The following is a 16,740-nucleotide window of genomic DNA, read 5'->3' as shown; positions in this document are numbered from 1 at the left end:
GTTGCTTATACCAGACTACACGGCGCTACAACCCAGAAGACAGCCATCCTTGTTAAATGTTTAACGGAGGGAAAGGCAGGATTAGACTAAAGTGATTGCTGTCTTCTCGTAACTGAGGACATCTGCACTGATTTAATAAATTTGTATATTGTTAGTTCGCGCCCGTTTGGTATTTATTTCTTTATTTAGTGTTCTGTCTGACGACAGGTCCATATGAACAGGATCCTTCCATCCTTTTCTCGGACTGGGACCTGTTCATATACGTTCTTGGCAGATGATCCAGAAGTGGTTTGCCATTGCCTTCTTCTGTGTGTGAATGGAGTAATTGTTGGGATGCCACGGAGAAACCGGGGAAGCCCCCGGAGGAAAACTTCGTGTTACCTGGACCACGGCCTTGCCCAACACAAGTTATAAATTCGGGCACCGCCGGGAATCGAACCCGAAGCGTTGAAGAAGTGTTTCGCAAAGACACATTTCCTAATTTTTCAAAGTGTTGTCATGATACAAGTTACACGCATGCATTGCAACGCACGTGTGTCATGAGGCGGTTGCTATTGGCGATGCATCTCTGACGACCCAGAGTGATCCTTCAGTTTCCGTCTGTCTCAGCTCTCAGCCTTGCTTGTAGTGCAGTCAATATGGGGGTCACCGGGGCCAAGGGTTAAGCTGGGGTCCTTTATCCAATTCTTGCACGCACGTACGTTTTTGCTTACTGGTGAAAGTTGAATTGGAATACCTTGAGTTTCAATTATATAACATTACGATTGCAGTCCGCTTGTTGCTAGGATTTAACTTTTACCTAAAAACTATAGTTAATTTTAGCCATATTTTGCTACAGTGATTAAGCGTCTGTCTCCTTTCCGCAAATAGTAACTTCGCTTTTATGAAGACACTTGATTGAATTAGTGCATTATTAAATTTATCGAATGAGTTTAGTTTTTATTGTAATTGGGTAACTTAGATTACCATTGCGGAACTACGTTTTCAGACAATTCTCATGCATAAGCGAGGAAAAGCTACTGCCTGTTTTATCCGTCTGTCAGTTGCGTCCTTCAGAGAAAGAGATCGTGCTGCCATCTGTCCATGGCCATTTGAACTGTTCGTGCTACCATCTACCGGTAGATATTTGAACTCTCTGATATCATAGGCACTGAAAGAACTTTATCAAATGAAATAATACAGTGATGTTTATTAAATTTGAATGATCTGATGATCATTTGCTAATGTGTATTTCGTCTTTATGTCGCGCCGTTGGGGGTAGGTCACCTTCAGTACCTGCCTCTAGGTCTTCGGCCATCTCCAAGGCTTGTTCTCACGTGACTTGCCCTTACGTGATTTTAAAATCCACGGTTTTGCCCTGCTTGAAATTTCCCAGGTGTGCCCAATTCCAGGGAGTAGGTCACATACGTACTTGAAGCCTACTTTCTAGTCAACCCGCATGGCTTATCACTATGTGCTACTAAACCTCTTGGGTGTGCCCTTTTTGCCAAACGGAGAAAATTAAATTCTACTACTATTCGATTATACTTCATCTGCCAAAGACGCCGAAACGTCGTAATGAAAATATCGCTGATGTTTAAAGAGCTGAAGGCAACCAATAGTTTTGAACAATTTTATTGATACAGAGAGTACATTATAGTACCTGTGAATCCCGCTAGGGGCGCCCAGTGCATAGTCCTCCCCCCACCTCCCTGTGCGCGCGAAGCTGAAGGTGACATTGGAACTCACAGCGACTAAGGGTGACGGGCCAACTCCCACCACGTGACAGTCCTCGCGACCGCGCAGTAGTCGCCCGCCTTCTGGCTTGAATCCTAGAGTAGATAAGGGTCACAAAGAGTGGCGGGTAGTGAAAACGCTTCATACCTGATATCGAGGACATCACAAAGTGGCGGGCAGCCAGAAACCGGATTCTGACGTGTTGAAAAGTTACGACTTCGTGATCGCAGCTGCAAAACCCAAAATTGTATTCCTACTGCTGTTTTCAGTTTTATATCATCTTTATGCAAACTTGGAACAGGATCTTTTTTTTAAAAAAAAAACCACTCGCCTTGACGTTACTTTGCGTTCACGTTAGAAAGTTCAAGGTTTGGAAGAAAAGTTCAGCAGTTTTTAATAACACCGTAAAGTGATTTATATACACACTCATATCACATGTTCGAATAATTTTATCACACATATTCGACGCTTAAAATCCATGCGGATGAGAAACACAACGACAATAATAATAGGGCCTCACATGACGTATTAAAAAACAAAATGTGTTTCAGAAATAGCTGCACCCTCTTTCTCAGGGGCAATGTTGTCTCAGGTAAAGTAAAGTTTGTCCCACTATACGCCATGTAGGCGTTTGGGGTGAGTGGAGGTATAACTCCTCTCTTCCTTGACCTCGGCACTAGATGGGGGTGAGTGGTCAGCATCACGCCCCGGCCGGCTTTACCCCCGAGAAAGGACCCCCGGTACCCATTGTAGAGGAGGCTGGGTGGGCCCCAGAGCCGGTCTGGACGCAGGGGCTAGAGGAAAAATCCTCTGCTCCCGTCGGGGATCGAACCCCGGTCGTCCAGCCCGTAGCTAGTCACTATACTGACTGAGCTATCCCAGGTACATGGAAGTAAATACACTGTAAAATTGTGGAGAAATATAATAATAATAATAATAATAATAAATAAGAAACGAAAATTGTGAACATGTCCCAGTGTTTAAGATTCGCGCTATGAGGAGAAACTTCAGAATGAAGGTAACGCTCCACGAATTCTTTTAACCTCGACACCAAACATAGGTAGGTGTTGTTAGCTGTACGTTTCGAGCGATTTATTTCAGAGGAAACAGTTACTCCTGGCAGGAATTGAATTCCGGTCGTACAGTCCGTTGTCAGTGACGTTATTGCTTGAGGTTACTCGGCTCTCAAGAAACACAAAATACGCGCGGACGTTACCCGGTTCGATTCTTGTCAGTGATCCGAATCTTGGCCGCTTTACGAGGCAACAGTAATTATTCCCTTTTCGGGAAACATTTGAGTGACACACGCGAGATTTTCGACTTCCGTGTGCGGAACATTTCACTGCCAATGCAGACTTGTCAATAACATTACACTCATAAATCCTTTGAACTCCAATGGTAACTATATGTACCACCTGCTACAACAATCAATAACTCTGTATTTCGTTTTTTTTGTGAATTTAACGTGATTATCTCTGCAAACACAATTTATTTCCACAACGAGTTTGTCTTCGTAACTGTGAAATGTGGTGTTTTCTTTGCGGTACTGACTAAATTATTAAATACTATTTAGACGAGATGCTGGCTACCAGTTAAGTGTGCATCCGACAAAGGTTGTTTGCAACTCTGTCTTTTCGTAAAAGCTGAGATGGTTCCCAAGTTCGAAGCTGCTTTCCATGCAGTCCCCCCCTGTTTAAATTTGTCAAAATTTACCCCCCCTTTCTGTGGAAGCCTCTATATTAACCTTCCAATTTATATATTAAATTTTTTGTCCGTCTAATCACAATAATTCTTATTAAATATTAAAATATTACAATAATTAACATTTAAAATATTTAAAATATTAAATGATGTTCTTTATCGAAATATTCGATTTATATTAGACCATCATTTTTCTCATGTTTCACGACATGTTTCAGTTCCTAATATATACTTATTATATCACAATATGACGCAACTTTACCGTCTTCCAATTTATGTCAGTCATCAAACTTCGTTCTGTTTGTTATCAACTTCTCGCTTAACGTCTTCAGTCTTATTATGTACTTATCAGAAGGACGAGTGGTCATCGCCTGGGAACCTCCGCCAACATTTCTCTTTTCCTGTCCATTCTTTCTCTCGATGTACACAAAATGTAAATCACAGAAAGAGCAGTGGAAATAAGGACTGTTTACAAAGAGAGTTACAGAAATCGATGTAACGATGTTTACAGTTGCGTAGATAATGACAGAATTTCACTTCAAGCAAGAAATTACGGTAACGAGGCTTGGCATAAAGCCGCGCTTCGGAAGACGTGGACATCGAATTATTCGAGGTCAAGGAAGGCGACACAGGCTTACTGCTGAGATATTAGCTTCACGCTTGTTACCGGCGAAGTGAAAAGTCATCACAGCTCACAAAGTAAGATGTGATCGAATTTCATGAAACTCCTCTTCAGATAACTTCTGAATTTGCGTCAGAGTACGTAACTTTGTGGGCATTCCGATTTGATATTTCGCTCTCTGACGACGGCGAGAGTGAGGATGACCTGTCTTCGCCCTGATTACAGTTTTAGACAGTCCATTTTCCTCTCGATATTACCACCTGCGTTCGTTCTTGGTATTGTAGTGAGTGACTCGTTAATGTTGGGTTGTATTGGAAGAAGGCAGCCATCTTGAGATTTACCGCCATGAAAACCTCAGATGCTACTTGCGTTGAATTTCTGACAGTCCCTAAACGTCTTTACGAGGTGCGATCGGAAAGTTTCAAGACTGCGCGTATAAAAACCCGTACACTTATCTCAGGTATTAAATTCATCCATCACCCTCGAAGTAGTTCCCCTGGGAGTGAACACAACGATCCCAGCGCCGCTGCCAAGCCTGGAAGCATCCCTGGAAATCTTTCTTTGTCAGCCTGTCAAGCACCATCTGCGATTCTGCCTGAATCTCTTCTATCGTCTCAAATCTCCTTCCCTTTAGCTGAATTTTCATCTTTGGGAAGAGGAAGAAGTCACACGGCGAATAAGGAGGGTGCGGGATGACGGCCATGGTGTTTGAGGCCAAAAACTGGCGAACTTTGAGGGCGGTGTGCGCTGGCGCGTTGTCATGATGCGTCGCATGTGGAGTTCTTCCTTTAGAATCAGCTGACAGGTCCCATAGCCTATCCCAACAATGTCGCACAAGTCGTTGATGGTACGACGTCGATCTTCGTGAATGGCCTGCCGAATCTTCGTAACATTTTCGGGCGTTGTGCTCGAAGATGGTCGTCCAGAACGCTCGTCATCATCGACAGAGGTTCGGCCATTTTTAAAACGTGAATGCCACACAAAAGTTTGTGCACGACCCATTGCGGACTCCCCAAATGCTTGCTTTAGCATTTCATAGGTTTCCGTAGCCGTTTTGGCGAGTCTTTGGCAAAATTTGATGCGCACGCCATTTCGAAATCGCAGGAGGGTCGGTGTAATGCACTACCAAAACGCCCGTAACTAAGAAACAAATGCTAATTCGACGATGCCGGCTGGCACACTGATTCACTATGAATGTAGGCCGCACCCCCTAGCGGCAGAAGCTCGTACTACATCCGTTTCGCCCTCTATTGACACAGTCTTGAAACTTTCCGATCGCACCTCGTACGTCGCAGTTCTTAATTCAGTAGAGGAACAAGTTTACAGTTCTTACAGTGCTTGAGGTTCGCCATCGCACACGTGTTTTGTGTGAATATTATATAAGATCTTGCAGAATAGAAGCTTCATGGCTGAGAATCCACAGTTCAAGGCCTCGGGCATCACCTGCCATTTATCCCGGATGTTTCTTGTAAAAATCTCGTCACCTTGCCTTATATGACACCTGATTAAGTTGTCCGTTGACTTGTAATAGAATAATTTTGCGTCACTCACTAATGGGTTGGTACGTGTGGTCGGTATATAGTCACTGTGATTTGCATTAATAAAATCTTTGTTGTTTGTCGCCAAGGTCTTGAAGCCTTGACCGCAGCGACCACTACTTGTGGTGCTAAGTGCCCCGCTCGACTCGACGGCTATAAAACTCTGTAAGAAAATACTTTCTGCTGATTCTACCTTGTTTACAAAAGCTTGTTATTCACGCCCTTAAAGAAGAGATTAAAAAGAATTCTGTCCGAGAAAGACACTTCATTTTCATCCTACCTTCCTTTCTGGCCAAGTAACCAGAAGGTTTCGCATAAGCGCAAATCGTCGTCTCTTGCTACCTTAAAAAATTCCTTGCTTAACAGACCGCACAGCTGGAATTTCAACCGGGGAATACGCTTACGTTGACGGGGTTGTCTTAGCTGAAGAGCTTGTCATGTTCTTACTAGGGGCTGTTGCTGAACGTCAGAAGATGGACTCCATCAGGAAATTTGTCCTCTGCTAAAAATAACTTCTTTTGACGAATGTTTGGCAGTTGAACAAAGAATGATTGTGATCCCTTTGGCTAATGGTCTCTGTACTTCGGGGTTGGGGGGGGGGACAATTTTGGCTGAAGGCTTCCATCACGCGGGTCATACGTGTTTGTACTCGCCTGCGTGAGTTGAGATATGTGGTAATACTGTAATGCGATTAACACGCAAAGGAATCCACGTGCATGGAACTGGAAACTATGTTTCTACATCCAAAATTTGAAATTCTCTCAAATTGTAAGTGAGACAAAGAGTCTGACGGAACGTTCGTGGTGCTACTGTTACAACACACGAAACCAAGCCGAACGGTTTCTGCAATTAAAGTTCCTTCTTCAGGAACACTACCGTATTTAACCTTCAAGATGGATGTCTTCTGGGTTGTTGAGCCGTGTAGTCTGGTAGTTTACGAACGCTGCGAGGTCAGAGGCAGCAAGGACCTCTGAAACGTCGGTGACTTCCATCAGACTAAACGGCGATACAACCCAGAAGACAGCCATCTTCGGACTCACCGCCGCCAAAAACTTCAAGTCCCACTACGTATTATTTACAAAATGTTTGTATTTGCGTACAGGTCTGCACGGGGTCAGAACAGAGAACATCGTTATTTTCAAAATCTTGGATAAAGTTATTTTTAGGTAGTTTCAGGTGATGTGACCTGTTATGTTCTGACGTGCTGTTAGTGTTTAGGAACAGTGAAAGGTAGAACTGTAACCTGTAAATTTTTCGCGTTGAAGTGACTGCACGTTGATGAAGAAGTTCAAGCCCGCGACAGGATAAATTTTGAAAAATAAACGTAGTACAGAGTCTACCACATTAAAATAAAAACTTTCCTTGCTGCACATTCAGTTATCACGCGAATAAATAAAATGTAATCAACATGAGATTTAAAAGTCTGTGGGGAGAGACGTGACTTATGACCAGAATAAGATGGACGGAATGATTAAATGAAATATATGACAATTTAAGTATAGTAACTGCATAAAATGTGCACAGGGAAGACTCAAGATTCTCGTCATATTAAATAATGTACCAATGTAATGGCCTTGTAATCCTGGGGTCTCGGGTTCGATTCCCGGCGGTGCCCGAATTTATAACTTGTGTTGGGCAAGGCCGTGGTCTAGGCAACACGGAGTTTTCCTCCGTGGCATCCCAACAATTACTCCATTCACACACAGAAGAAGGCAATGGCAAACCACTTCTGGATCATCTGCCAAGAACGTATATGAACAGGTCCCAGTCCGAGAAAAGGATCGAAGGATCCTGTTCATATGGACCTGTCGTCAGACAGAACACTAAATAATAATAAGATGAGGTGGTCTAGCGGTTAGAACGCTGGCCTTGTAATCCTGGGGTCTCGGGTTCGATTCCCGGCGGTGCCCGAATTTATAACTTGTGTTGGGCAAGGCCGTGGTCTAGGCAACACGGAGTTTTCCTCCGTGGCATCCCAACAATTACTCCATTCACACACAGAAGAAGGCAATGGCAAACCACTTCTGGATCATCTGCCAAGAACGTATATGAACAGGTCCCAGTCCGAGAAAAGGATCGAAGGATCCTGTTCATATGGACCTGTCGTCAGACAGAACACTAAATAATAATAAGATGAGGTGGTCTAGCGGTTAGAACGCTGGCCTTGTAATCCTGGGATCTCGGGTTCGATTCCCGGCGGTGCCCGAATTTATAACTTGTGTTGGGCAAGGCCGTGGTCTAGGCAACACGGAGTTTCCCTCCGTGGCATCCCAACAATTACTCCATTCACACACAGAAGAAGGCAATGGCAAACCACTTCTGGATCATCTGCCAAGAACGTATATGAACAGGTCCCAGTCCGAGAAAAGGATGGAAGGATCCTGTTCATATGGACCTGTCGTCAGACAGAACACTAAATAAATAAAAAAACCAAATCAAATGAAAGTAGGAACTGTCCTGTAATTATGAAGATGGCTATCTTCTGAACAGTAGCGTCGTGTAGTGTAGTAGTCGTTTACTGACGTTTCAGAGGTTGATCCCTCCATCATCAAGGCGATGATTGAGGCATCAGGTACCTCTGTCACGTGTAATGAATGACTGTGGGCCTTCCCTAAGTCCTGCCACGGCTATTTATCGGAATATTTATCGATAGTCGATCTTTGCAACGTTAGGATACCTTAGAAGTTGATGGGGACCCGGTGATTCATACGCCATCTTTCGCAATTGGGAAACCAGACATGGATGGTGGATAATATTAATATGAATGCTAATAAAACAGGATGTAATTATGTGGATTGGATTCATGTGGCTTAAGATGGAGTTCGAAGGCGGGCTATCGTGTACTCGGTATCGGACATTCGAGTACCATAGACGGCGAATATTTGTTGAGCTACTATCAGCTTTTCTGTTGTACTCTACTAATGGAGTTAATTAATAATAGTTTTACGGCTGACATCAAGAAACCCCTGACCAAAGCCTGATTACTTTTTGTCGAAACACCATCCAAGCCATACGAAGTGACTGAATTTTTTATCTCCAGGAGCAGGCAAATTACATAAATCCTTTCAGTATTTGTTCACCGTGGCGATCTGATACCGGTGATGTGAGCTTATCCTACTAAGAATTCAAACTGCGTTGTCCACGTACAGACTTAAGCAGGCAGATGTCGCCGTCTCGTGCAATCAACCATGAAAGATGATACTGTGTTTTATGTGAGACGTATATATTACTATACGAGGTGCGATCGGAAGGTTTCAAGACTGCGCGTATAAAAACCCGTACACTTATCTCAGGTATTAAATTCATTCATCACCCTCGAAGTAGTTCCCCTGGGAGTGAACACAACGATCCCAGCGCCGCTGCCAAGCCTGGAAGCATCCCTGGAAATCTTTTCTTTGTCAGCCTGTCAAGCACCATCTGCGATTCTGCCTGAATATCTTGCCAAAGACTCGCCAAAACTTCTACGGAAACCTATGAAATGCTAAAGCAAGCATTTGGGGAGTCCGCAATGGGTCGTGCACAAACTTTTGTGTGGCATTCACGTTTTAAAAATGGCCGAACCTCTGTCGATGATGACGAGCGTTCTGGACGACCATCTTCGAGCACAACGCCCGAAAATGTTACGAAGATTCGGCAGGCCATTCACGAAGGTCGACGTCGTACCATCAACGACTTGTGCGACATTGTTGGGATAGGCTATGGGACCTGTCAGCTGATTCTAAAGGAAGAACACCACATGCGACGCATCATGACAACGCGCCAGCGCACACCGCCCTCAAAGTTCGGCAGTTTTTGGCCTCAAACACCATGGCCGTCATCCCGCACCCTCCTTATTCGCCGTGTGACTTCTTCCTCTTCCCAAAGATGAAAATTCAGCTAAAGGGAAGGAGATTTGAGACGATAGAGGAGATTCAGGCAGAATCGCAGATGGTGCTTGACAGGCTGACAAAGAAAGATTTCCAGGGATGCTTCCAGGCTTGGCAGCGGCGTTGGGATCGTTGTGTTCACTCTCAGGGGAACTACTTCGAGGGTGATGGATGAATTTAATATCTGAGATAAGTGTACGGGGTTTTTATAGGCGCAGTCTGGAAACTTTTCGATCGCACCTCGTATATTATATCTTTAGCTTACTCGTCTTGTAAGCGTGGGTTCACAGGATATTATCCACGTCAAGTCTGAACGTTTTTCTTTTGTGCACAAAATTATTTTTCCAAAGTTTTGAATTTATCGACAGTCGTCATTGTATGGTCCTCCCGCAAGTAGCGCTAGTGTTTGTTCGCCCGCCAAGTTGGTATTACCGGTTGTAGGAAACTTTATAGTAAGTAAAAGTAAAGTAAAGTTTGTCCCACTATACGCCATGTAGGCGTTTGGGGTGAGAGGAGGTATAGCTCCTCTCTTCCTTGACCTCGGCACTAGATGGGGGTGAGTGGTCAGCATCACGCCCCGGCCGGCTTTACCCCCGGGAAAGGACCCCGGTACCCATTGTAGAGGAGGCTGGGTGGGCCCCAGAGCCGGTCTGGATGCAGAGGCTAGAGGAAAAATCCTGCCCCCATCGGGGATCGAACCCCGGTCGTCCAGCCCGTAGCTAGTCACTATACTGACTGAGCTATCCCGGCTCGTAGGAAACTTTATAGTACGATTTTAAATGGTATAAAGTCCGGAATAAATTTTGTCGAAATCTGTCCGTCGGTTCTGAAGTTGATTCATTCCGTGCGCTCGGTGGCCCAAGTTGCCTTGACAACGGCCGGTTATGACAAAATTTTCTATAATCGCTCTGTGATTTTGGAAACACTTGGTATTTTCTGTCTGGACACGTGCATAGAAACTCCCATGTTTGCTTTGACGTATTAACTCTTGTGACGTGACCTTCCGTCTTGATCTTGTGAGTGGCCCTCTCCAACACTTAGTCAGGGATTCCACTCACAGGCGCATTCGAGTGGTTCCTTTGTTTTCTTGCACGTTTCGTAACCAAGCGACGTCCCTCTCGTCTCTTTGTTTGTTTGTACAAAGGCAATAGACTGGCACCGTGTCCGGGTATTCGAAATTGTCGTACAGGGCGCAGATGGGCGATTTTCGTGGAAATTACTGTAAGAAATTATTCAATGTCTGGACTATTTTTCCCACGGTCCTTGTTTAAAAAGAAGAAACCACGACGTTTCGGACACTGGTTCTGTCCACTGACGGAGACTTGCTCTATCTAACGGACCCAACTGAGTATATACCTTCCGAGCCAGTTTCCGAAACGTCGTGGTTTATTATCTTTAGACAAGGACCGTGGAAATGCAGATAATGAATAATTTTAAGTGTAATCCACTGTCGTCAGATAGTAAGTATTGTAAGATATTAAAGACAAGTTTTGTTTGACTCTAGAAATTAATAATTCATTGTATTTTTTACGTAATTACAGTAATTTTAATGTTTTTGGTCCAATTTTTTGGTTGCGTCATAATCAAATATCTTCGGTTGTCTCTGATAAGCTTATTCTCGATGCCAACCCTTGAATCTTTCCACCATTTCTTGTATTTTTCTCTCATCCTTGCAGATGTCACCCTAACGCACTGTCATTCTGTAAATGAAACTATTTCCCAAACTATGAAAAATTGTTTTGCACGTAGTTTTATTTTAAGTGCATTCTATGAATGAAACAGCAGTGCTAAATTAGCACAGTACTGTACCTACTCCATAGTCATTGAAAACAAAGTGGAATACTTTAATTATATGCACAAACTTGTTCAGTGCTACCAACATATTTTTCGGGAGGTAAAGTATCGAATCGAACCCGAGACCCCAGGACGCTGGCCTTGTAATCCTGGGGTCTCGGGTTCGATTCCCGGCGGTGCCCGAATTTATAACTTGTGTTGGGCAAGGCCGTGGTCTAGGCAACACGGAGTTTTCCTCCGTGGCATCCCAACAATTACTCCATTCACACACAGAAGAAGGCAATGGCAAACCACTTCTGGATCATCTGCCAAGAACGTATATGAACAGGTCCCAGTCCGAGAAAAGGATGGAAGGATCATGTTCATATGGACCTGTCGTCAGACAGAACACTACAAATAAATAAATAAATAAAGTAAATTGCCTCTTTAATCGTCTTTTTACCTACCTGGATGAACAAATCGTGATGTCTTCTAGAGTCTCGATATTAGGATGAGGCGCTGATGGGACTTGCCATAACGCGACTGGAGCTGTTAACGGATTCCACTCGTTGGAAGTCATCCTGATGTCGAAACGCTGTACCTGGTTGAGCTGAAACAAAGGAAGGCCGTGGCCTCCAGCTCCGTGCTCTGAATCTCTGATTGTATCAAAGCACAGAACGCGGGGTCAACAAGACACAGTCAGATTTCAGGCTATGATGGACGATGAAGTCGTGGGTTCTGACCTCGGGTAGAAATGCGGCCTTGAAGATCCAAAAGATTGTTTCTTCCGGAACGTCAGTGAACGTGTCTATGGTATTTGAAATTATCAATATGCAGATTTTAATGTGGTAAAATCAGATTAAACCCGGAGGTCGGAAGTCAAGTCCTGTCTGTTGACGATAAAGACAATGTGACTAGTGTTTAAAAAATCATTCCTAACCGAAAAGAAAACCACTGGATTACTAAGAATAAAGACAGAGGGACGTAACGGGGGTACGTAATATTTTATAATATTAAACGTCATTATTTTTTCTGTTCACTTAATATTATTAAAGTGTTCAAATTCATGATTATGAGATGGGCGAAGTATTTAATAAGAATTTAAATAGAATACGCTTCGAAGAAAAAGACCACTTGAGAGATCTAGGCATAGATGTGGTGATAATATCCCAATACTTTTAAAAGAAACAAAACTGTCACATTTTATTTGATCCAGGGTCCCCCCCCCAACAGGACGGGGGTCATGTCACGAAAACTTGTGAACACTGTAAGGTAATCATTTATATAAGCGTTTGTCAAACTGTGGTACGCGAACTGAGTAAGGAAATCAAAAGATAATATTAAAATAAATAAGTTTTCAATAAAAGTATTTGGTTAGTAGTACATTTAATGTGTTTAATTATAATTAGTGTACGTCAGCGAAAAAGGTTGATAACCCCTGGTTTAGATTATTTACGTGGCTTTAAGTTTCTGGAGCAGTTAAGCGACTGAAAGACTGTCAGAAATATGAAATATAGATAAAGAATAGATTACGAACCTTCTTCTGTAGAGGCGGGATTTAAGAACGCACCTAAGGCTGCTCGTTTCTCGCTACGGGAAGGCGTTTCGTGACTCTGAGAGTCTGCCGTCGTCTGTCATCAACCGAATACAAGAAAATCATGAGTTACAAAGAATTTTCAATGGCCGTAGAGGTTAATTAGCAATATCAAGTTAGACGTTGCAATAATATGTTATTTTACCTTGCGTTTTGCTGAAAGGAGAAATGACAAGCTGGAACGTGGGAACGCTGTAGAACAGGCAGATGTTTGTCTACGCTTCACTGCAACTCGATGCATCACCCGTCCGTCAGCTCGTGTTTCCCACTCCATCGCTGTCAGGGACTCCGAAGCCGATGTTCTTTGCACGGAATGAAACTACAATACGCGGTGTTGTATTATGGGGCAAGCTGGACCTCCTACGGGGATAAATTAATAAATAGATGACCAAGTAATTGACTAAATCAATAATAACCACCAGCTGCATGGGAACAAAGTCCATCACTAGACGATGACATCGATTAAGTAGCCGAGAATTTTCCAAACTCTTATAGAACACAGAAGTTCATTATTAGGCTCACACGAGCCAGCCATTTGAAACCATTTCACATATTTGTAGCTTAGTTCAGATCCTTTTTAATATTATCGTTTCATATTTATTTTTATTTATTTAGTGTTCTGTCTGACGACAGGTCCATATGAACAGGATCCTTCGATCCTTTTCTCGGACTGGGACCTGTTCATATACGTTCTTGGCAGATGATCCAGAAGTGGTTTGCCATTGCCTTCTTCTGTGTGTGAATGGAGTAATTGTTGGGATGCCACGGAGGAAAACTCCGTGTTGCCTAGACCACGGCCTTGCCCAACACAAGTTATAAATTCGAACCCGAGACCCCAGGATTACAAGGCCAGCGTTCTAACCGCTAGACCACCTCATCTTATTTTTATTTAGTGTTCTGTCTGACGACAGGTCCGTATGAACAGGATCCTTCGATCCTTTTCTCGGACTGGGACCTGTTCATATACGTTCTTGGCAGATGATCCAGAAGTGGTTTGCCATTGCCTTCTTCTGTGTGTGAATGGAGTAATTGTTGGGATGCCACGGAGAAACCGGGGAAGCCCCTGGAGGAAAACTCCGTGTTGCTTGTGGTCTTCTATCAGATTTATGCATATATTTCTCATATAACAAGCTTTATATGTACTGTCTATATCTCCCAGCAAACAAATAAATAAACACAAGTAATTAAATAAGTGAATGATTCTGGAATTTTTTAAATAAGTGAGTACTTAAGAAACAAATACACGCCGATAAAATTAATTGTGTGATGTGAAATTTTGAGTGGTTTAGTGGTTATTAGCTGTAAGTGAATACGTGAATACGAAGAGGTAAGAACGCAAATGGGTATTTTGCCTCTTGTTATGTATAGTTCCTTCGGATAAACTGTCCTGAATTAAAACGATTAAAGCAAACATGGTTTTGCAAACACGTCTGATAATGTCTGCACACTGCGAGCGTAAACACAGCTAAACCTGTTATATAAACACTTTACATGGTTCTTTATCGTATCATCAGATTGGCAACCCTGAAATGTTTTTGGTTCTGTGGCGTTGTAGCTTCGTGATTTATACAGAGCATATTTATGCCATCAATATTTATATTTATTTTTACTCTTAATTTATGTAATTCACACGTTTAAAATGACACAGAAACCAGGGGGCCGTCACGAACTGTGTTTGTAGTGACCGGTGGAGCTCCATTGGGCAGAGTCCTTCTTGGCAAACTGGTAGCCCCTCGGCAGATCCAGGAATTCGCCATTTTGACACTCAAGACCCAGTGGTAACTCTACGTACCACTTGTCTGCATTTTATCCACAGTACATTTGTGGGTCTCGTATTATTCTCACAATAAAAATCGATTAAGATAGTATAATTGCGTCATATTGTGGATCAAATATTAAATTAATTATTTGTTTTTTTCCGTCAAATCACAATTGTATTTACAAATAAGATAATTAAAATATCATTTTATGTTCCACATCGAATAATCGATTCCAAATGTAAATCGATTATTCGATGTGGAACATAAAATGATATTTTAATTATCTTATTTTAAATACAATTGTGATTTGACGGAAAAACCAAATAATTAATTTAAAAATCGATTATTTCCTTAAAAAAATATTTAAGCAGTAGATCTTTGTAATGGTAGAGATTTGTGTTTTCTTTGAGGTACGGACTGAATTCTTAAATATTTGTTATCGCCCTAACTTCTTCACTCTTAATTTATTTCTACTAGAAGGACGAGAGGGCAATACCTGGGAACCTTCTAACTATAAGATGATTAAGCAATTGTGGAAGTGACTGTGGCGTTAGAATGCTGTTATATAATAAAAACCATGGCTTGTCATAATAGCTGCCACTTTGCGGAAGCACCGAGCTTATGGCGAAGTCAAGGTAAAGCTTGTAGGATTATTACCATTTTATTGTTTGCGCGTGTGAATTCAGTTTTTCTCTCACCGTAAAAAGGTCTCTGATACCCACGGGTTTGATTCAAGACTCGATGGCGAACATTTCATATCCGTGCAAGAATTTTTCCTGAGACCTTTTTTTATATTTAATTAAAATAATTGCATCTTTCTTATACCTTGCTATTAGTCACGGTGAATAGCGAAATGACTTTAAAAAAATAATGTTACATGTTAAAGGATTTTTACCCGTGACTGTTCGATAACTTTTTCTCAGTCTGGGACATATGAGATTTCATCACGTGCACTAAAGCTCAGCGGCAATGTGTTCGGGTAGTCCGGCTTCACAGTGGAGCCTGCCACCTGGAGGCACAGTGTCACACTCCAGGAATTTGTGATACGTGTACTGCCCAATCGCAGACTAGTGTGCTGTCCAATCTCAAAGTAGTGTACATGTCCATTGCACATTTTAGACGGAAAACTTTCATGAAAGAGACAATTTGGGAGACGTAGGTGTAGATGGAGCTGTGAGATACCTCCTCGCTTCACTCTAGATATTTTAAGCAGTTTCATTAGCCATTTAAACTTTATAGGAATATTTTTTAGCCAAATTGACAACTCGTTTTCAATACGCACGTTGAAAACTGCAGGAATCTACCTTAAAGATAAATAGATTTTCGTATTCTAGTAAATGGAATGTCTCCGTTCATTGATAAAATAAATAATTCATAAAATTAGCAAAATTATGAAATAATGTAGTGAATCAGTCAGGACGTAACTACACTGGCGCTGGTAGGCAGAAGGTTCATCTTTGCCACTGGCACCATGAACAAGCGTCTGGTAATTTTGCCATTCGCCGTCATTTTATCTCCATGTGCCTTTAAATTCTTCTTCGCCTTTTGATTTAGTGTAAGCTTAGCGCCTGCAATACCGTGTCCAAGCAACACGCCGAACTGTCATGCCAGAGAAGTTGCCGCAAGTGTAAGGCGTTATTTTCTTTATAGCTTGTGTTGGCCTCGGACAGAACTTGGCAGATGGCGGATTTTTTATCACATTGAGTAGGAAAGGCTTATGAGCGCAGTGCAATTCTGACGATAGCTGTAATTTACTTTTAAACAGCCTGAAATATTGTGGATGTCTGAACATTGATAATTTTACGAAAGATCCATTGGGCATAGAAAATTCTGAACATTTTGTAATCTACAGCTATGCAACAAATTGACTGATCAACTGAACAGCTAGTAATTTCTTATTATTTATTTCAATTGACCTGATGTGAAATTAATTTCTTCCCAAGTTTACTTATTGTATCAAAATAAAATATTTTCGGTTCGGCCCTGAACTATGCTCACATTAATCATTAGCATGGATGTTGCTTATTTCAGACGTAGTTTGAGCAGTGATGATTCTTGGTTTGTCCCGAATACGCTGATTGTTCTGATTCTTGAGCTCGCAATATATGGGCTCTCAGAATCGCCTACCATTTTGACGTGTCCACCCTCCTTTAAAAAAATTCCGCATATT

General features: G+C 42.3%; 1 long non-coding RNA gene across 1 annotated transcript; it reads right to left on the bottom strand.

The window, feature by feature from the left end:
* Positions 1 to 10,911: 10,911 nt before the first annotated feature.
* LOC110839453 (uncharacterized) lies at positions 10,912 to 12,833 on the bottom strand. Its single transcript, XR_002546488.2, has 3 exons — positions 12,754 to 12,833; positions 11,684 to 11,872; positions 10,912 to 11,155 (listed from the first exon to the last, which is right to left on the bottom strand). It is a non-coding gene; the product is annotated as an uncharacterized LOC110839453 (long non-coding RNA).
* Positions 12,834 to 16,740: the final 3,907 nt, after the last annotated feature.

The sequence above is a fragment of the Zootermopsis nevadensis genome, unplaced genomic scaffold (genome assembly GCF_977971745.1).
Source record: "Zootermopsis nevadensis isolate Lab colony 2312 unplaced genomic scaffold, Znev_1.0 Znev_ptg000010l, whole genome shotgun sequence".
Lineage (NCBI taxonomy): Eukaryota > Metazoa > Arthropoda > Insecta > Blattodea > Termopsidae > Zootermopsis > Zootermopsis nevadensis.
This window is presented reverse-complemented; position numbering and strand designations above follow the sequence as displayed.